Source organism: Dromaius novaehollandiae, chromosome 17 (genome assembly GCF_036370855.1).
Source record: "Dromaius novaehollandiae isolate bDroNov1 chromosome 17, bDroNov1.hap1, whole genome shotgun sequence".
Taxonomy (NCBI): domain Eukaryota; kingdom Metazoa; phylum Chordata; class Aves; order Casuariiformes; family Dromaiidae; genus Dromaius; species Dromaius novaehollandiae.
The window spans coordinates 4,891,138-4,909,315 of NC_088114.1; the positions used below are offsets into that span (position 1 = coordinate 4,891,138).

The 18,178-nt window shown below is 54.4% G+C and overlaps 1 protein-coding gene and 1 long non-coding RNA gene across 12 annotated transcripts in view; one reads left to right on the forward strand and one right to left on the reverse strand.

The window, feature by feature from the left end:
* The window catches only part of NCOR2 (nuclear receptor corepressor 2), a 272,197-nt gene that overhangs the window by 145,421 nt on the left and 108,598 nt on the right, over positions 1–18,178 (reverse strand). The window lies entirely within an intron of this gene.
* LOC135330198 (uncharacterized) lies at positions 14,230–16,263 on the forward strand. Its single transcript, XR_010392037.1, has 2 exons — positions 14,230–14,572; positions 14,668–16,263. It is a non-coding gene; the product is annotated as an uncharacterized LOC135330198 (long non-coding RNA).

Here is an 18,178-nt window from a genome sequence, read left to right on the forward strand (position 1 = left end):
GAAACCCTGTTTCTGATATATTTTTACCTTTTTAACTTTGCAGAATCTGAAGCAAAATAGCAGCAAAGCTGAGTAAGGGGAATGGCTGCAAATTACAGCCCATAAAAACCATCATCATCTTGTATTATGAGACGATTACAGCAATAGAGAGAGGCAATGTCCCTAGACCTCAAATAACAGGTCACTGGCATTTCACAAGCATCTCTCTAGATAAAGGAAGTGACAAGCAGAAAGAGGGAGAACAAACAAAATCAAAGACAAAAAAAAATCTTGCTCATGCAATTTTGAGGTCCAAAAAGCAGAGCTCCTGGATTCACACAAGGCACAAAAAAACCCTTCTTATAAATCGCAAAACCCAGTCAGTTTGAAAAGACGTTTGCAAGGACCAGACTCTGCTCAAACGCTGGACTTTGAAAGCAGGTCAAGTCCCAGCAAGCTGCCGGTGTTTCAACCACACTCCGGCCACAGGCGTCCTCCTGGGAAGGGCACCTGCCTGCCTCCCAGAGCAGAGCGGGGCCGCGGATTACGAATTAAACATCTGGCTTTTGGGATGAGCCAGCTGAGCTGCAAGGATTGCGCTGTGGCAGGCTGCAGCCCAGGCCATGGGGAGCACTGAGAGGCCCCAGGACTGTCAGCAGATGCAACTGCTTCCAGCCTCTGGCAGCGTTCACTGCTGAGCCCTCGGGGCACCAGCTCTCAAGGGTAAGCGCACGCTGCGGGCCCACGGCATCGCTGTGCAGTGCATCTCAGCAGCACCAAGAAAGGAGCTTTCTTTAAGCCAAAAAAGAGGAGAGCCCACCCAGCACTCTGAAGAAGCCGTTCAAAACATGCTCCAGCTAATGCCAGCGGTTCAGAGGGTCTCGCATCCAGGCTCTGAACAAGCTTCGTGCGAAATGCAAAATTCTTATTAATGTGAAGTCACAGACTTAGAAACCAGCATGAAGCCGGGAGAGCTGGAATAAATCTGCTGGAGGGAAGAAAACAATTACTGCATTACTCAAGTTGATATTTTCTCAGTAATTACACTGTTTCCATGTGATTTGTTTTTATACATGGCTAACAGCTACTGTAGTTCCTGTTTATCCCTGGCCTTATTATTATGTGATCTGTATGACAACAAGGGTGGACGAGTTGGGGGGAGGAACAGCGTAAACCTTCCTGCAGAAAGGAGAGATGCTGGCATTAAGAAAAACAATTACTACTAAGGAGACTACCAAAGAGCAAGGCCAGTCTTGTTTTTTTTCCTCTTCTATACGCTTTTATTCCTAACATAGGTAACTTCAATGGGGTTGGAGCACGCCTGTTGCATGCTGTTAGGCAGTGGCCTGGAAGACATGTGCAGTTGATGGGGAGGAGAGAGCTTAAAATCAGGAACCAAAGCCAATCCCAACTCCCAAAATAACTGTTCTCTCTTCTGCCAGACACATCAGCTCCGTTGTCCTCGGCCTGTCTCACCGAGCCCCGACAGCCTCTGCCTGCTGACGACCCGGAAGAGAAAAGCGCCAAAGAAGAGGCGCAACCACGGCAGAGCAAGTCCCTGCCTTCGGACACGTCTGCACCCACCTCCGCAGGAGAGGAAAGACCAAGGCACCTCCGGCCCCATCCCAGCCGGGCGGGAACCTGCCCCAGGCCACCGCCTTGTCCTCCAACACAACAAAACTCCCCAAGCGCGGTCAGGGCGAAGCCGCGCTCCGAGGCAGAGACCACAGCTTGTCCTCCCCGTCCACTTCCAAGTGCGTGCGGCATTGCACAATTCGGCAGAATTCGAGCAGTTCCTGAAACCAGGGGGAACCGGGTGGCGACTTCAGTGGAAGGGCAGAAAGGGGAACGAGGGCTTTCATTAAGCCTCCGGTACCATTCTCGGGATGAAAACCAAGCAGCAAAGCTGCAGAAGATCAGCAGGAGCACCAGCACCCCCACCACTCTCCCATCCACTGGGTTTTAAGGCAAAAACAAGTGTATAGAAGTCTTAACAAAGAGGCCAAGTAAATAAAGCCAGTGGAAACTTCTTCCCCCCCCCCCCCTTTTTTTTTGGAAAAGAGTCAAATAAACATTCCTGCCGGCATATCAGCAACCCAAACATGACAGCACTGCACTAATGCTGACAGGGGGGAAAGAAAAAAAAGAATAATCAAAGGAGCTGAAAACTAACATCTCATTTCCCGAGAGAGAAGTGTGAGAACAAAGTCAGAGAGCCCAAATAGTGAAAAAGTACATCACGTTATTACAATCCTTTTGTTTATAACCATCTGCTGCGTTAATGGCTCCTTCAGCAACCCAGTTTTTTAAACGGAGTTTTAATTCTTAAATACGCCTGGCTTTCAGCTCGCCGCGTCCCTGCGGCGACTCGCGAAGCTGTCCAAGGGGGATGCAGATGTGCGCGGTGCCGCAAGCGGAGCAAGTCCTGGGAGCGCTCACGGTGCCGCTCGCCAAAAGCCATCGGCCACCGCCCAGAGGGGACATCACCCCGTCCCCGCCGGTGGCAGAAGGCCCTTGCAGAAGGGAGCTGCGGCCGCAAGGCAATGAACACCAACCCATCGGCAGGACGCGCCGAGGCTGCCGAGCGAGCCGAAGGAGAGCGGCCGAGCACCGCGGGACCCGGGCCGCCCGCGCTCCCCTCCGTTCCCACGCGCAGCGGCGGGCGCAGACGGAGGCAGAGGGGACGACCAAAAAAAGAATCACTTTCGCTGGACGCAGCCCAGCGCCGGCTCCCGTGGGAATTCATGGAGCTGGAGACATAGAGCTGTCTGAAGACAGGGTTGGCTTTTTTTTTTTTTTTTTTTTTTTTTTAAATATGTGACTTTATGAGAAGGCCTACGAAATTCCATTCCCCTGTAACCCAGCCGAATTCCACAGAGCCAGGGCAGAAAATATCCCAACAATTTTGCAGCTTGCACGAAAGTAGGTCAAAAAACTTCCCCAATGTTTCGACAGCTTGAAGCAATTTAATTGCAAAACCAGTAACAAATGCTGACCCTCCCTCCCCACCCCCCCAGCAGATTTATGAGGGTGGTAAAACCTTTGCAGTTAGTGTTACGGTTAAATGCACTAACCAAAGCATAGTATCTGCTCTTGCAAAACTTGCTTGTGCTCAGAGAAGTCATTCCACACTATTATACTTAACAGATGCTGCCTCTGGACCTTAAGATTGCAGGATATCACAGAAGCAGCAGCAAATGCAGCTTATATGCTGAAAAGTAGCTTAGAATAACGGGTCAAATCTGGAAAATCTTACTCAGACAAACTCCCACCGACGCCTAAGGCATTATACTGACAAATGGATGTTGTGCCTTTCATTACCTTCTTGCATTTCCCCATTACTGGATAATAATTGCATTGAACTCGCGCGTTCCCTACTGACTTCACACGAGTGATGAATTCTCACCCACCCATCCACTCGTTATAAATAGGAGCTAATAGCTCCACCTCTCATTAAACATTGCCCAACACTCCCTATCCTAAAACGCTGGATTTTCGGTTGACTCTAAATTTGCTAAAACTTTAACTGTCTGAACTGAAATTTTCCATGCTGAATATTTACTTCAAGTATTTTTTTAAAAAAATACTAAATTTCAGCTAAGACAACTCAGCCGTTTCCAAGAAAAAGTTTAGAGGAAAATATGCCTTTCTGCAACGTTAAGAAAAATTCTGGAAACCTTGACTTCGAGCATCCTCAGCAGCCCCAAGCTACGGAGCGGCGTCGATACATCTGCCAGAGCGCTCTGTGCCAGCCACGTGCCTTTCGCTAGCTCCAAAAATCTGTCCAAGTCCACAAAAATAAATAAATAAATAAAAATCACATTGATGCCCACCTAGGGGAAACGATTGTGCCCCGTTCGATCCTCGCCGCTCAGCCAGCTCTCCGTCTCTCGAAGGGAGATCGGAGCCCTCCTTCCCGCGCCCCGGCCACGCCGGCGGCTGGAGAAGACGTTACTGGCACGCGGGGAGCACTCCAGTCCAACAGCAACAAGGGCCATAAAAGGGCTGTGAAGAAATGCAGGACTCGGGGTTTGGGCAGTAAATAGAGCCCGAGACCACCCACCAAACAAGAAGGATAAAGTAAAATAGCAACGTACCTGCTCACTCAGAGAAAGGCCATCCCGTGCACTCGACAGAGCGGGGAAGGAAGCCCGGGGTCATACAGAGCAAAGACTGCGTTATGATGTTTTCAGCAAATAAAGGGGGGGGGAAATTAAGTTTGTCCGTGTAACCTGCATGGTAGCAAGTTCTTCAACTCTTCCATTTGCAACTTTAATGTTCTTTCAGTACGGTGTGCCCGGAGCACCGTTTCACCTGCGCTGAAGGTGCACCAAATGCAGCATTTGGGAGAGCATCCTTGTCCTTGCAACAGCCCTAAATCCTGATCTCCCCTTCGCAAAGCCAAAACCACTTGTTCCATGAGCAGGGCTTCTGCCCCCGATGAGGTGATCGGTTAGAGCAGCACTTTCATACGCTCCATCCGCACACGTAGGGGCCGGCGGCGACGGGAGCCCATCGCTTCTTTGGGAAGCACCAGCTTGCAGTGATTTAAGTGACCACAGAATTACAGCATCGGGGGAGGCAAAGATTTGCATGAGAAAGGGCCCAGATATGTAACTGATTGGTCTTAACAGCAGGTCAAACTCCTGCACCAGGATATTCAAAACCAGGACCTGAGTGATTAATACATCCTGGGGCTGACAGAGGCCAAACGGAGGGGGCTGCCCCAACTCACCATCAAACCGCTGCGGCTCGGAGGCGGGGAAACGCACGCTTGGTTTGATGTCTCTTAAAAAGGAGCAAACTGTGAAAATGTCTCCAATTACACTTAGTGTGAATCCAGGGAGACAAATTTTTAATTACCCACTTTGGAAGGCGGCCAGGGCAGCGGGGGGGTAGCACCTCGGGGGGGACGGGCTCCCCAGCGACGGCGGCGTGGAGGCAGCGGGCAAGCTCGAGCTGCCGCCCAGGAGCCCACGCAGGGGTTTTGAAGGCAATCAGAGCTGGTCGGCGAGCATCCGTTTGTTCCTCCCAGCATGGGAACACGCAGTCCTGTTTTCTAAGAAATCACCACCCAGCGCAGTGACCCCTCTCCCTCCCTCTGCACACGCTTCCAGCCGCACTTGGCACATCAAACAGAAAGCCCTCATGCAAAATACGCCGTCAGTTCAAGGCAAATCCTCGCAGCCACCAACACGGTGGGGCCAGGCGGCCACCCGGGTTCATTAAGATGTCACTTACATTTGAAAGCCCCTGATTCCCACGGCGGGCTCCCCTCCTCCCTCCCTAAAGCTGCTCCCTCTTGCAATTAAGGCCCAGCTACAGCGGTTCTGACTTACCGGGCTGTCTACAAACAAGTGCCAGGAGTAGCTGGAAGAACACACGCGGGTTTACTGAGAGGTTAAGAAAAAAGTCAGCCAGCAGAGCTGTCTCACGGCTCTCTGCCGGGGCTCGCATGCGACGGCCACGGTCGCCAGGCTCCGAATCGCGCTTGCTTTCTTTGGAAGCGGCCGGCTCCTGGCAGCTCTCGGAGGAACCTCTGAAGAATCGTCACAGGCTTCCACGGAAACGCAGGACGCGGCCCCCACGCTCGCCGCCCCCCCAGTGCCTCTTCTCGAGGGAGTTTCTTTAAGCAAACCCACAGGGGACCAGGCGGGGGGACACGCGGTCGGGCCTGGAGGCTCCCCAGCACGAGGGGCTGCAGGAAGCCAGGTCCATCTCTAAGCCCCCCCCCCGAGCGGCTCCGGGACGCCAGTTGCCTATAACCAAGCTGAACAAACCGCAGAGGACTAACGCGGTTAACACATCCCAAAGGCCCACATCAGGCATCGCGGAGTGGGGTACAGCGGACAACCAGGGGAAGAAGCACTCCCAGCCATCAGACAGACATCCCCCGCTTTGAACTACAAAGGACTGGGAGGTCTAACTCCCTACGTGCCTCTGGAAACATGGGCCTCCCCCATTTTACTTTGCTTTTGAGACACCACCCATCCTCTTCCCATTGCCACGTGCAGTGAACCAAGATTGGAGTCTTCCCAGCACGCCAAGCAGGCAAAAACATAGCGCCACGGCCCCGCTGATCACAGCAGGCATGTTCCCCCTGATTAAGCATTTGAGGCTGCTAGAGCAGTTCCCCAGGAACCGGTCACGTCCGAATTGGTGCTCAAGAAACTAAAAAGACCTCAACCCACGGGTGCCGAGCTAACGGTACGCTAGGCCTTTCGTAAGAGGCCTCTGTAGAAGAAAATCTCCCCCTTTACCACACTGGCGTACAGCCCTCAACTCCCCAATACGCATGCCAGTACGCAAGTGCAGCAGTGCTCGTATTAGCGTGCTTCAGCCTCAGAGGAGGGAGAGCAAGGCAGCTGCATCCACTTACATCTGTCCTCCACTAGCATTGCATTAAAAATGTTTCATCCAACTGGCACAGTTACACCAGGCAAAGAGCTGGCAGGCAACAAGTCCGCACGACCAGAGCGAATGCAACGTCACGTGCTGCAAACCCTGGGCCAGATCCTGCGCCGGGCTCAGCACCTCCCACGCTCCCTGCTCTCCGGAGCAGCGGGGACCCGTCAGCCCCTGCTCAGCCGTTCGGGACGGCCTCTAAGAGCAGTGCATCGCTCCTGGGCTTGAAGATGCCCGTGTGGGGACATCCCGTGGTGAAGATGTCCCATGGAGGGAGCAAGCCCACCGGACTCTCCCTCCGCCGGCAGAAGCATTGCCACCCGTGCCAGCGGGGCCGAAGGGACGCTTTGTGCCTGGCCGGCTGCTCCCGAAGGCCACGCGTGCGAGGGAAGGCGGCGGGGAGACTCTGGCGCGGCCCCGAAGCCGCCAGCGGCTGAGCCCACCCCACCGGGGAGCAGGAAGCTCCAGCTAATTCAAAGCGTGATACCAGGTGCATCCTCCAGCCCATGGACAAGCACGGGGGAGGGAAAACCCACCATGCCGGCTTCTAAAAAACCTCACTTATTTAAAAATAAAAAATTGAGGGGAAATGAAAAGACAAAAGCCCTTCTCAGCCTGGTGTTATCAAGCAGAGGAAATGAGACTTCTAAAGCTCCCATTCAGAGAGGAGTTAGGGGGGGAGAGAAATCCCACTCCAGACGCACTGGAGTGAACAGCTTTTGAAATGGAAATGTGGCTCTTCAGAAACATTTAAATTTCTTCCTATTGCCAGGGAGGAGGAAGGACACAGAAGAGAGAGCAGGGACTCCTCAGCCATGCAAATTCAAATGCTGGTCCGTTCACAGCCAGACGGCCGTGCCGAGAGAGGATTTGTTGGGGAGTTAATCAGGACCCACACGCAGTATTAATACGGGGAAGTTGGCTGGAAGGGGCAGCAGATTTACAGGGAGCAGAAGGGAATGAATGAAGACAGCTCTATTTAATCAGTGCCGCAAATAAGACATACCTAAAGGCTGCCCTGCCTCAGCTCCTTCCCTCTGTTCTCCCCTGCGCGAGGACCGGGTGCAACAATTGCCCAAATTGTTTTTTTTCCCCCAAATCCAAGAGGCTGAGCTGCCTGCTGAGAAGGAGCTTGATGGATGGAGAAAGGAAACACAAGGAAGCTCTAGGGCAGTTTTAGCAGTGGCTGAACTGCGTTGCGGGACCAACCTGAGCCTCCTCTTACCTACCAGAGGTGTTTCACCAAGCCAGGACCACTATCGACTCCCTTGGAGACCCCGCCAGAGCACGGGGCAAGAACTGACGGGGTCACAGCACAAACTCCCTCCCGTTTCTAGGAGCTGCCGTTGAAATTTCATTGGTTCTTCAGGGAAAAACAGAAGATTTTGCTCCTACGCTAATCCACTGAGCTCCTCTTGCCAACCACACTCCACCATGTCACTGCTCCAGCACCTGTAGGGTCACTCAACGCATACGTCCAGCCTAGCCATGCTCTCCAGTACGTAAAGCACGACACTGAATCAGGAGAAACCTTGGATGTATTTCTGCTTCTGCCACTGACCTACCAAGTGCTCCTGGGAAAATCATTCGGCTCTCCCTGCACCTCTCATCTGTAAAAAACAGAAATTCCAGGATTGCAAGAAAAGTGGACTTCATAGAAATGCTCCAAAGATTTTTTTTTCCCCCAGAAAAAACTAGTCAGATCCCAAAGGTTTGATTTTTAGAGTCTTTTTATTTCTATTAGAGCAGCTCAGTACACATGCATGTCTTTTTAAGACTCCAACGTGCACAATGTGAGATCCGAACACAACAGCCTGGAACTGATAAGAGTCACTAGTGAATTTGACCCGTGAGCTTCACCAGGTGAAATAATAAGCAAAAAACAAGCAAGTTTTTCATCAGGAATCCAAGCTGATTTCACTTCCATTCGGAGGTGGCTGCACTGGAAAACATGTGAAGTGCGAGGCATAAGGCTTGCAGTCACTTAGATGCTTTTGAAGAAGTTTTAACCAACATGAATAGGCCCAGGGAAAAAGAAAAAAAAATCCCTTCTCTTGAAATAACTTACCAGGGCTTTTAACGAAGTGTTATCAGGAGCTTTTAGCGGCATTTTCTGTCCCGGACACACCAGCAGAGCCTCTTCGTGTAGCTCCTGGCTGTCCCTGGCATCGCCCCGTGGGGCGGGCGCTGGCCGGCGAACGAGTGCCCAGCACGTGCCGCGACGGTGCCAGGAGGGCCCGCTGCGACGGCACCCCGCGCCCCGGCCCGAAGCAGAGGGCAGGCGCCGGGAGCCCCGCGGCATCGCAGAGCGCTCGCCCCCACGTAACGCACGCCGGCACCGAGGGGCCGGGACGCTCGCCGACGGCGGAGCGCGGCGGGTGCAAAGCCCCTGCCAGCCGCGCTATCAATCACAGCCGGCGGCGGCTGTGCTCAGCGCTCGATTGTGCTGGTAATTGTGCGGACACGTGGAAGGGGGCCCCGACATCCGCTGTGTTTGAGTAGCCGCTTCCTTCGCTGACCCGCCTGCTCCGCGGGACCCCGCGCGGAGGACGGCAGCATCGAGGGCGGAGGAGGAACGGTGCTCCGGCACCAGCGCGGACGCAGAGAGCCCACCGCCGAGCCCCCTTGTCCAACCCCCCACCCTCCACCTCGAGGGGCCCACAAAAACGTGCAGAAAGCAAACTCACGTGACCCGAATGAACACAGTTTTGCTCCGTTCTCAACCCTGTCCTTGTGACCGCCTCCAAACCGTCCCCCGGGAGCAGCTCCAGCTCCGGGTACCGCGAGTCAGCCCCGGCCGTCGCGGAGGGAGCGCTCCTCGGAGCAGCAGCCGGACGCCGTGGCAGCTCCTCGTCCTCCAAACGCTGCAAGGCTCCGTGACTTGAACAAGTCAGCTAATGTCATCTGCTTCGAGGTTACCGCATTGCCCGAGCACCGAGAGGGCCCCATCCGTAAATCCTTCAGCAGACATTTTTGGATTTACTTGGACAAGGGTTTTTTGCCTTTCTTTTTCTCTCCCCGCCGGCAGGTATGGAAGGTCTCTGGTTTAGGAGCCCTCGTGGACGTCTCAAGCGTTACGCTCCTCAAGCATCAGGCTTAGCATTGCAATCAGAAAAAGGGTTATTTCACTGACCAGCAAAGGACCAAATACCGACAAGAGCCCCAGATAAAACAGCTCTTGAAGGCAAAGGGGAGAAGCCCCATTTCAGATGGTGAATGGCTGTAGGAGTCACTCAAACTGCAAACTTCTGGCTGGGCCATTTGTGCAGAAAGTGTGAAGCACCCCTGCCTTTCCAGGCCAGGATGTTTAAGGAAAAAAAACTAGTATATCAGGTCCCCTAGCAAGAATAAGCTTACAGTGAATTTGTTATTATCTGTTAGCAAAGCAGCAGCTTCCCACCAAGGCTGGAATTTCCATCTTGGTTTGGCAGGCACAGGGCTGTGAAATGATTACTGTGTTTACTTTTCCTTCGCTAACTATAAAATCCCATTCCACTGCCCTGCCAAGAATGACTGAAGCTAATAAAATTCAGGCATTTGGAAGAAAGCAATAATAAACCTCCCTTTTGGGGCCTTTATGATGAAATTTCCCCACTCCAATCAGAGATTATGCTGTATTCATGAACACCAGTGATGTCTCAAAGTGCACCCAGATTGCCTCAAATCAATATTTAGCTTTGCCGGAGACTGTGAGCCTTTCTTAGCGTGGCTGCTGAAGGCAGGATCATTGAACTGCGCAGCTATAAGCAGCCTTTGAAAATACAGCTTACAAGTACATAAGACAGCTTATATGCATGCGTATGTGTGTGTTTATGTGTGTGTATACATATATATATATATATATATGTGAAAATGCATGTTATTCAATTACTTAAAACAAAGTTTATACACACGAAATATTTATGGATGTATAATTTACAAATACCCCTCCAAATATATAGAGAGCCATATAGCACATGCCATATATCTACGTACACACATCTGCATATTCTTTAGTAGCTTTTAACGATCGAAAGACGATAACGACATGCCTGTGTTTGCATCTGCCACCTTCCCTGCTGCCGGGGCAGGAACACCCGAGCTGCTGGGGCTACCTATCTGTACGCCCTAACTGCAACTGCTGGCACACGAGACAATAGCGCAGACCTGGAAAACAGTCCAAAATAAAAGCCTGTGCTTGATTTGGCCACATGACCACCCGGGATGGCCTGATTTGCACTAGGCAGTGCTCCTTTGGCGAGCAGCGCTGGAAGAACCGCATCCAAAGCAGGGCTGGGAAGGCAGAACCTAGCAAAGCTCCTTCTCGGGGAACCGCACGGGGAAGAGAGAGGAGAAAACAAAAAAAAAAAAATCAGTCCTGTCCCTTGCCAGGGCAGCAGGCAGAGGAGGTCACTTGGAGGCAAACCTAGGACGTGTTATCGTGCAGGTGGAGGAGGTGGTAAAGGGTCACGGCGCAGCAGGCTCTGGACACTGCAAGCAGGGAGTTCAAGTCATTTTAAAAGACAAACTGTTCTCCAGTCTTCTGGACTAAGAAAAAACCCCAAACATCTAACAGGAGGAGCAGCCAAGGAGGACAGAGGAGAGCTCCCTACCACGCCGTTGCCGTCCTCGCACGCTCCCCCGCCGCCGCCTTGCCGCACCACGCAGGACCGGGGTCTGCGGTCGCTGCTCTGCGGTGCTCCACGGATGGCGGGCAGAGGGGTGCCACGCTGGGCAGCCCCCGATCTGGTGTCCACCCTCACCTTGACTCTCCTTTGGGAGCTGCCGGACAACACTGCTCTTTCCCCCTCCCCGCACCCAAAGGAAACATGCCCCATGTGGTGCCGGGCACAGGATTAAAGGAGCGGCTGTTCCAGGGCCAGGATGGATCAGGAACAGCAAACAAGCTGGACTGAACACTCGCCTAAACAGAAGATGCTCCATCAAGACGCTAGGACACTAAAAGCCCGCCTTGCTATTTGAACTGAGGCTTGAGGCATTGGCCACTTAGCTGAGATGACCGAGGAGAAGAATAACTAGATCTAGGTCAGGACTACGAGGAGGTGGAGCAGATCGTTTCATTCCCCATTGCTTCTCCCCATTGATTTCTGCTCTGGAGTCCCCGAACCACTCGGTAGGACAGAGCACGGTCCCCCTGCCCTCAACCAGCTCTGCTACGGGGGGAAAGCACCCGGCCGAGGCAGAGGGAGCAGAGTCCCCTGCGCGCCTGCTCTCCATCCTCTCGGAAAAGGTGCCAAGAACTAGTGTTACGTTTTTCGAGAGCAGCAGAACAAGCCAAAGGCCTGTCAGCCTGTCCTAAAACAACCCCGCTGCGCGCGGAGCCTGCAGCCAGCATTCCTGACGCACACAAGCGCCCGCCGCCCCCCGCTCCCTCCGCCACGCACTGCCGAGCTCCAGAGCATTTGCTCGCGGAGCAAGCCAGCAAACCCTCCAAATGCGCACTGCCTAAAACCCAGCCAAATAGTTTTCATGTTAAAAAAGCAGGTTTGGGTCCAAAAAGAAAGGAGGTTTTCAGAAAGCGATTGTAACTAGGCCCTTTGGCACACGACAGCTCCTCTCTCGTTATCAACGATGAGGGTGTCGTTAAGGGATGAGGCTCCGTGAAGCACCGAGGTGAAGTTTCCGAGCTTTAGCTAGGGACGTTGCCATGTTCAATATGTTATTACAGCTCCCATCACCACGGGCACAAAACGCAGCAGCTCCCCTCTGCCAAATCCATCTCTGAAATCGCTCCCCCACGCCATCCCCTCCAGCAAGAGCGGGCAAACAGCATCCACTGCTGCTGCATCTCCTCCGCCGCTTTCCACTCGGCGCCAGGATAGGATTCAACACGAAATGCCCTCCTCCTCCTCAAAACACAGCGCGCAAAGTTAACCGGATCAGTGCCACAACTCACCGGCTTTGGTTTTGTGAGCCAGGACTGTGGATCTACGGCATTTCATAACCATGGAAAACTGCGGCACCACGGATGTGCCAGGTGCTGCATGTTCCTGGAGGAGACACAGGAGCCGGCCCCCGCTCCCTCTCCAAAGCGGGAAGGCCCCTGGCAAGGAGAGGCACGCAGGATTGCCAGCCGAGCAGGGAGGCCAGGGGAGTCCAAGTACATCTGCGATAAGGCACATGTGCTTGCGGATTGCTAATCACCTCCCGCTGCTTCGTCATCTGCACCGACTGGTCGGATCACGTATAACTGGAAAGAATCACTTCCCCCGTCCCGGGGAGCAAGTGCATCTGGAGCGAGCCGGAGCAAAGCTCCACGTTTCACGGTGCAAAGCAACCCCCACCAAGAGATCAGGAGAAGTGAAGAACACCAGATCAGCCTGAAGCTGCAGCGGGGAAATAGCTAGGATGTCCCTGCCTCGGGTACCAGGACCAGCCTCTCTCTCCCCCAGAATTCACACCACACGGGGGTTTGACCATTACTTTCCACAAATGCTCACAACTGCCGTTTCTGATTGACCGTACGCAGCCACGGTGGTGGCTAGCACAGCCCTTTTCGCCCTGCGCCGGGCCCTGCGTTTTAATGCATCCGCAGGAGAGCAGTGCCAGCTCCTGAGACGCCAACTCCACCTCCAAGGACTGGCAGAGCCGAGTGGAGAACCAGCCTGTGATGGTTTGGGGAGACAACAGCAGGGCACACAGGAACCCTTGCCGTTAAAGACAATGCAGGCTTCAAAAGAGACATAAGAGACATACAAACAGTTTAAGGATATAAAAAAGAGACCACCATGAATCCATGCAGCATGCCCTGCTCGCCGTGCTGCCCTGTTGCAAGCAGAAAAACCAGCAATATTTCTTCCAATTACAGGCGTGAGGCATACAAAGTCAAGGGACTGTCTTTCCCCCAAGCAGATCAGGGGAGACGTTGCACTCTGCAGGCCTTATAATACTGACCGAATGGAACAGAAAAGTCCAATTACGTAAATGATGAAGCAGGTTCTGAAGCAGCAGCCAGCCCCACCGTGCCGTCCTTCTCCACGGCTACAGCTTGAAAGGCAATTTTAAAGGTTGTTTGGATGTCAGTCACCGCAAATGAGCAGAAGGAAGCGAGAAACAACGACCTGCATTCGAGGCATGACCAGTTCACCCCGAAGGCTCCCCGCGGCGCTAAGCCTGAGCCCTGCTCTCCGCCGCGCTGCGTCCATGGGAATGCTGCAGGCCGGGTGGCCGGAGGCAGGGAAGAGCAGGGCTGCAGCCAGCTCCGAGGAGGTCACGCGCAGGTTTGACACCCGGCTCCTCTGGACCTGCTTCCGCGGCCCGCGAGGGCTCTCGCTGCCGTGCCCAAGGCTCTGGGGCCACCGTTTTACCCTTCAGCCATGGAAACCGCAGCAGAACATCAAACAAAACGGGTCATCTTGCCAGCCGCGGTGCTCCTTCGCTTTAACCCCCCTGCCTCAAGCCTGCTAGAAGAGCCGAACGTCCTGCAAGGACCATGCGGTGCCTCCTGACGGGGTCTGGCTCTCAGGCGAGACCAGCGTGAGCCCGGGCACGGGACAGACCGTCCCACTGCAGATACAACATTCCTGCTGCTATTTCTGCTCCTCTTGCTTCCTGTCCCAAGCTGGTGCATGGGGCGGGCTGCTGACAAGCCCTTGCAGCTCACCAGACCCGGCCGCTCTGCAACGGGCAATGACACGCCTTCCTGTGCGTATCCTGGGCGTCAGAGGGCTCGCACAGGCCAGACGAGCCCTCCCGCGCGTGTTTGCTCACGCACAGGTGAGCAGGGGTTGACACGCACACGTGTGTCCTGCCTGCGATTTGGAAACTGCCTCCCGAGGAGGGAGGGAGGGAGGGAGGGGGAAAGCAGGGGAAGACACAAACCCAGCCAGCAGTGTTTGTACAGTGTGACAACACGAACAATGCAAATATTTCAGCCTTTAAGTATGTTTGGAATGACAGAAAATGCCAACATCGCTCTCTTTCCCAGAAATAGCTTTTAATCACAGCTGTCCTAACGCAGAGTCGTCCCCTCTCCTCCCCCACCCCGCGGAACATTTTATAATCAGATTTTTATCAGGCACGAGTCAACGGCATGAGCACACGCATGGCAGATGGGCGGATGTTCAACGCGTCGCCGGAGGATCCTCCCACAGCTGCTGAACTCTGCATCCCAGGGCCACTTTCTGCTGTTCAGTGCCCAGCGGCACCAACGGCCTCGGGACCACGAAGCACCAGAGAAGCCACAGAGGTAACTAGAAACGCTCTTCTCTGCAGGGGAGGGAGGACAAAAGTGGGGAAGATGGTAGTATGTTTGTACCCACTAAAATTCTTCATTTCACTGAGGTTAAAGCCACTTCCATAGAAGTCTGTTCCTCTGAGAAGCAGCTGGGAGGCCATGTGATGGACACAGGCTTTGCATCGAGGACACGGCCGTCCTTACGCACGTTCTGCGGCCCGCTTCGCTTCCAGGCTACCCAAGGGTGCTGGGAGCACCGGCAGCTCCTCCCCAGGCGCCCCAGCCTCGCGCCGGCTCCCCGGGGCCCTCCTGGTGCCGGCACCGGCGCTGCCCCGACGCCGGAGGAAGGGCTGCAGCCACCCGGGCACAAGCGCCCCGCGTCCCGTCGCGTCTGCGGGGCTGCCCGGCCGCTGCTCTCTCCCCGCTAGATCCAACGCGGCCAAGAGATGGGACGCGGTCGCAGCCACGTCGGCCAAGGGAAGTGCTCCCTCTCCGCAGGGAAGGCCCGTGGCTGGGCACGTGTTACCACCAGATACCCGCTTGCGGACATTCATCAAAAACCACAGCCAACAAGCCTGGGGCTATTCTTCCCGTGTGAAAAACAGCCTCGGGAGGGGACGGAGAGCCCAGCGGAGCTGCAGCGGCGGCCACAGGCTCCGAGGCAACGAGAGGACACGCACCAGGCACAGCCCATGTTCGCAGCTTCGTTTTATTGCCCAGCTACTTTGGGCTTTTGCTCCGTGGCCATAAATCACGGGGAGGTGCTGGAATTCAACGCCGGTTTCTGCGGGAGGGAGCCTGGGGGGTGGGAAGGGCCCGCGGCTCCCCGCACCAGCCGGCCACCACACTCTTCCTCGCTGGTCCAGGTGCAGAAGCCCCCGGCGCCCCGCTCCTCCGCCCCAGCGCCGCGGCTCGCCCCGCTCAAAGCCCGGCTGCGTCTCCGCCCCCGGCGCGCCCCTCCCGGCCCGGCATTACTCCATCCGAGATCATGCTTTTGCCAGTCACCTCCTAGCCAAGTGGGGCCTCCGCCAAGGTCAACACGAGCTCCAGCCAGTTTCATTAATAACCGCGAGACCAGCCCACTGGAAACTCTGAGAGGTTAATCCCAGCAACAGATCACTGTTCCCATAACAAAGCCACGCAGCAAACCGCAGGGCAGCGGCGCGGCGGCGATTTACCCGCCAGCCATCCCAGCTAGCGAGCAGCGCGCTCGCTTCCTCCCGATTGCACGACGGGCTTCAGCCAGCGCTGCCCCGCCGAGCGGCCTCCCCGGGCCCCCAACGGCCTCCCCGGGCCCCCGGCAGCCTCCCCGGGCCCCGTGGTGGGGCCAGAGCGAGGACCAACCCTCGCGGGCGGGCAGCGGCCGGGGGAGCCCCCCGCCCCGCGTCCCTCTCCATCCCCACCCAGCAAGGAAGGGAGCAGCGCCGGAGGAAGCCCCCCGGCACAGCCCTGCCGGCTCGCTGGGCGACGCGGGAGAAGCGGGCGGGAAACAACAGGAAACGGGACTCCCGGGGGGCCTTTAAACCGTCCCCCGCGCTCGGCCAGGCCGCGTTCGGGGCAGGAGCTGAGCGGCTCGCCAAGACCTTTTCCATCGCGCAGCCCGTTTTCCAGGAGTTTATTGTAAATCGGGCTCTGGAACGTGCAGTCAGTGTGGAATTTGGCATGTACGTCGTTGGCTTCAATGAATCATTAAAAATGTATTTTTAATGTGTTAATTCGTTCCTTTTTTAATTGCTTTTAAAGCTATATTAACATGCATCAAAGCAATCAGCCTCAGCTCTAATTTCCATTTCACCATATATATTTCTTAGCTTTGGTGCTATCTTTTACAAGAATCCCACCTTCTCTTTCTTTATTCCGGTTATTAGTTTATAACACAATAAAAACATTAATGCAGAAAGGCAAGCAATTAAAACCCTCCAAAAGTGTAAAGCAGAGTCCGAGTACTAACAACACATGGCTTTTTAATAGCCTTTTTTCATCAGAAGATGTCGACCAGTTGACAAAAGGCGGAAGTGGCATTATCCCTTTTACAGGGGGGAAATCTGAGAGACGGAAAGGGAAGGGACTTACCCAGCGAGCAGCAGCCTGCCAGGGGCGGATGGGAATAAGATTTGGGTTTCCTAAGTCTCCATCCAGCACCGTACCTGTGGGACCACACGGCTCGCCGGGAGCTTGCTCCCGCTGGAGCAGGAGGCCGTGCCTCGGCACGGGGACCAAACGCGGATCACCACTGACTCACGTCCTACAGGAAGGGCAGCAAACCACACAGGTGGTGGAAAAGCCGTCTCAGAAACGGGGAAAAGGACATGTGGAACATAACAGGAATAAGAAGGTATGAGAGGGAAAGAGGAAGGGTAGGAGTACGCTCCAGCCCTGGAGAGCAGTGAGCAGCTCCTGCAGGACCAGGGACACGATGCTCGCTGGCCCGATGGGGCAGGACGCACGCCCCAGCTGCAGCTCGCACGCCCACGCTCGGAGGCAGCGTCCCACCCGGACACGTCACCAGCCTGCTCCGGCGTGTCTGCGCTATTCCCATCCGCCGCTATGCAACGGGGGTCCGTGACTTTATCAGAAAGCAAGCAGAAACCACCAAGGGTCCTGGGAACCAGCTCTGCCGAGGGCAGACCGGTAAATCGGCATCATGGCAGTTCTTCCAGCGAATCTCATGTCCACACTTGCAATCGTGAAAAACACAGTTCTGCTTTAATTTTGCATGGTTATTCTCAGCCAGCTCAACGGAGCACCGTCCCGGAGACGGCATCAGCCACACTGGCACCTGGCGCAGGGAGACTCCCCTTCTGCCGCGGCAGACGTAAGCTCACCTGAGCCCTCCTAGCCCAAACCCAGCAGCAAGAGTGCAGGAACACGTGCACTGCATGGACACGACGGCAACCCCTCTCCAGGGAAAAAAGTGTTCAAGTAGGGAAAGCAGGCAAGAAAACAACCTTCTGTTCCCTGTCTTGAGAGGAAGTACTAGTGCTCAAGGATATGAGCAATGAGAGGTTTGTAAGGAAAGGTAATATGTTTTACTAGGCAAACTGAGATTTAGCTTTAAAGCTGCTGCTTTTGAAGGGCGCACTGCCCAAAAGCATGTCTGGTTTCTCCAGCTATAATGAGTTGATCTAATAGATATTACCCTCTCCTTACAAATTAAGCGTCACTTAGAAAATGTGACTGCAGTGACCTAAAATGGGGTAAAGAGGTCCAGCTCCCCCCCTGTTTGGGAGGGACAGATAAGGAAATGATTAAGAAAAATGAGAAGAGATCTAATTCTCTTCCAGTGGTATCAAAGGGAAAAACTCTGGAACCTATTACCAGGATTGGCTGTGTAAATCACTTTATCTCTGTTCACACCACAGATTAGGGCCCACAACAAAGGCACTGGAAATGTGCAGGAATGGTGTTTCTTCTCTTCCCTGGGCTGATAAAACTGGGTAACCCTGATGCAACCAGCAGTTTTCAGGGCCGTGCTAAACTCGCAATACCACAGACCTGATCCCACATCTTGCCTCCACGGTGCTCTGCAGCCAGCAGAATCCAGCAGGTACCTATCTGCTGGTTAAAAGCAACACTCCTTAGCTCTGTGTTACACTCATGTCGTTTGGGACAGTCAGG